Genomic DNA, 3,475 nt, shown 5'->3' with positions numbered 1-3,475 from the left:
AAACAACAAACCATACATCTTGGGGATGAACCAGGTTACAAGTAAATTATTTAGTTTTCTTTTTATTTAATATACATGACACTATGGATGGCTTTTATTTTAAGCATGTTTCGTAGTCAAACTGGATTGTTATAGAATTGATTAATTTACTGAAAACAAATGAACGGGGAATATCGTTATTAAAACGTATTCACCTACATTGGATTTATTAATTATGTTAGTAAATTTAGGTAGTTTACGGATATAGATGCTCATGACAGAACTTATCGAATTTTCATCATGTCTCAGGTCGCCTGACATGCCACCTGACAAACTAGTTTTTACTGCCACACACTTCATTCCAGACATGACAGGTCGGACCTGACAGGTCAAAACTGACAGGCGACCTGATAGTGTATGGCCGTCCTTAGGTATTCCTTTCGTCACTTACTTCAGATTTATCAGCGGCATTTTAGATTGCTGAGTCATGCGGACAGCAAGAGGTTTCGATGGAACTCATAAACAAAACAGTATTTTCATCATGAGTCATCTCTTTGAAACCATCGATAATAAATTATGTATAATATTACACAATTACCTACATGACAATCATCATTTTATTGATATTAACATGAAAAAAATAAACATCTCCAGAAAACATCACACTAGGGAACCCCTGCTCCATCTTCCAAGTTCAAACTTCTGGCCTTGTACCGGGTCCCTCGCAGCCTCAGGGACACTACCCGTATTATCGCTATTTGGACCTTAGTTTTTATCCACGCTGATAACTGGCTGATGCACTTATTATTAAATAAGGGAGGTGGTTTTATTATATGACAATATAACTAAGGGAGTAATTATGTTCCCGGGGATAAAAAGGGAATAAGGGAGTAAATAAGGGGAAACATAAGGAAAGAAGAACGGAAATGAGGGAATAATTAGGTAGGTACCTACCTACGTATGTGTTTTAAAATTAGGTAATCACACTTCGTCCGAAAATGGTCTTGGTAATGCTACAGATTTCAATCTACTGGAACACTGATAATGAGAGAGAGTGGCTTACCTTATTTTCTATTTGACTAGGGTTCTTAGTTGGGGATTATTATTTACACCGACTCGAGTTTCGCCTCACTCGTAGGCTTTTTCAAGATGACTGAGGTTGGTTTGTTGTTGTTTTGTGATCTTGAATCAGCTGTTCAGTAGCATAGACTAAAGATGGATCTTTGTGATCTTGAATCAGCTGTTCAGTAGCATAGACTAAAGATGGAAGAGTGTCTATTACCGCGTTTCTGGTTGTACATATGGTAGGATGAGGCCGGTATAATCACGTCTGTATAGCTAGGTTTCCTATATATTTTAAACCTGTGTTTACCTTCGTGGATAGATATGTTGAGGTCTAAAAAGTTTATTTATTTACAACAATATTAGAGTTCCAGAGTGAAATTGCTGTAAATTTTGTTCGCATTTTGGAGGAAGAGGTCTAACTGTCGTTTTGAGCCTTTCCACAGCATCAAAATGTCATCTACATATCTGTGCAGGTATACAATGTTATTGACAAGGTTGGGGTTTAGTTTGTGGATTTCTTTTTCGAACTGTAGCATATAGAACTCACTTAGTAGGGGTGATAACGGTGAACCCATAGGACATCCATTTACTTGTTTGTAGCATTTGTTGTTAAATTGGAAATAGTTGTTTTCATGCACTAGTTTTAAACCCTCTTTAATTTCGGCTATTTCACTCTCGGGTAAATTGGAACTCTGATTTAATTCCTCCTCTATGTCGGTGTAAATAATAATCCCCAACTAAGAACCCTAGTCAAATAGAAAATAATAAGGTAAGCCATTATCTAATTTGGGTGTATGATATGAATCTAATTAATAATAATGAGAGCCATCCTCTAGAAAACACAAGACTTGGGACCTGGATGGAACTCTTAAAGTTAGCAACAACATGGCAACCTTGCTGGTAAGATACCTACCTAAGCAATTCTCTAAGGAATACCATGACAATAACATCAGCTAATTTACACATATAAAATTTAATTATATGTGTAGAGTGTAGACAGACAGACATTTAATGTTATTGAAAATAGAAAAAAATCTCTATTAAAAATTCAGCAGTAGCCTGTGTTCACAAAAGATTTGGAATCCCAAGGTTGTGGTTATGTACCGGGTTGAGATAGGCAAGGGTGGTAAACTTGCCTTGTTTTTAAGTTACCACTCCGATGCCAAACTGTAGAAATAATATCCTGTCTCACCTAGTCTGAGCTCATCTCAACCCGGTACATAACCACAACCTAAAAGTTCCAAGTGTAAAAGTGATGTTAATAATGATTTACATGGTATTGTGTAGGCACTTTTGCTTACTAGATGGCTGCCCTAAAGTAGTCATTTTCATTAGTTCCTACTTTTGTGGCTACAGCAGTAAGTACATTTTATGTGTTGTGCAAATGATGCAACTCTCTGCTTTGTTTTTCAGGATGTGGATGGTTCAAGAATCGGTCACTCAAAGATAGAAAATGAAAAGTTGACCTCTGATAGTGAAATCCATATTGGTGGAAAATCTGTCAAGGTAATGAGACTAACTAGTAATTATATTAATATGGTGTTGTATTTTGACCACCAAATCCAGACAATATACCTATACATTCCCCCAAAAATTACTTAAGTAGGTAACTTGATTAATTTTTGAGTGTTATTTTGTTTGAAAGATAGAAAATGAAAAGTTGACCTCTGATAGTGAAATCCATATTGGTGGAAAATCTGTCAAGGTAATGAGACTAACTAGTAATTATACCATCCTCTAGAAAACACAAGACTTGGGACCTGGATGGAACTCTTAAAGTTAGCAACAACATGGCAACCTTGCTGGTAAGATACCTACTTAAGCAATTCTCTAAGGAATACCATGACAATAACATCAGCTAATTTACACATATAAAATTTAATTATATGTGTAGAGTCTGTAGAGTGTAGACAGACAGACATTTAATGTTATTGAAAATCGAAAAAAATCTCTATTAAAAATTCAGCAGTAGCCTGTGTTCACAAAAGATTTGGAATCATAAGGTTGTGGTTATGTACCGGGTTGAGATAGGCAAGGGTGGTAAACTTGCCTTGATTTTAAGTTACCACTCAGATGCCAAACTGTAGAACCAATAGTCTGAGCTCATCTCAACCCGGTACATAACCACAACCTAAAAGTTCCAAGTGTAAAAGTGATGTTAATAATGATTTACATGGTATTGTGTAGGCACTTTTGCTTACTAGATGGCTGCCCTAAAGTAGTCATTTTCATTAGTTCCTACTTTTGTGGCTGCGGCAGTAAGTACATTTTATGTGTTGTGCAAATGATGCAACTCTCTGCTTTGTTTTTCAGGATGTGGATGGTTCAAAAATCGGTCAGTCAAAGATAGAAAATGAAAAGTTGACCTCTGATAGTGAAATCCATATTGGTGGAAAATCTGTCAAGGTAATGAGACTAACTAGTAATTATA

General features: G+C 36.0%; 1 long non-coding RNA gene across 1 annotated transcript; it reads right to left on the bottom strand.

Annotated features, from left to right (window-relative positions):
• Positions 1-417: 417 nt before the first annotated feature.
• Positions 418-1,259, bottom strand: LOC113472234. The gene is made up of 2 exons (XR_003394643.1): positions 938-1,259; positions 418-771 (listed from the first exon to the last, which is right to left on the bottom strand). It is a non-coding gene; the product is annotated as an uncharacterized LOC113472234 (long non-coding RNA).
• Positions 1,260-3,475: the final 2,216 nt, after the last annotated feature.

Source organism: Diaphorina citri, unplaced genomic scaffold (assembly GCF_000475195.1).
Source record: "Diaphorina citri unplaced genomic scaffold, Diaci psyllid genome assembly version 1.1 scaffold4414, whole genome shotgun sequence".
In the NCBI taxonomy this organism is placed as follows: Eukaryota; Metazoa; Arthropoda; class Insecta; order Hemiptera; family Psyllidae; genus Diaphorina; species Diaphorina citri.
Note: the sequence above shows the minus strand (reverse complement) of the source record. Positions and strands in the feature narration are given on the sequence as shown.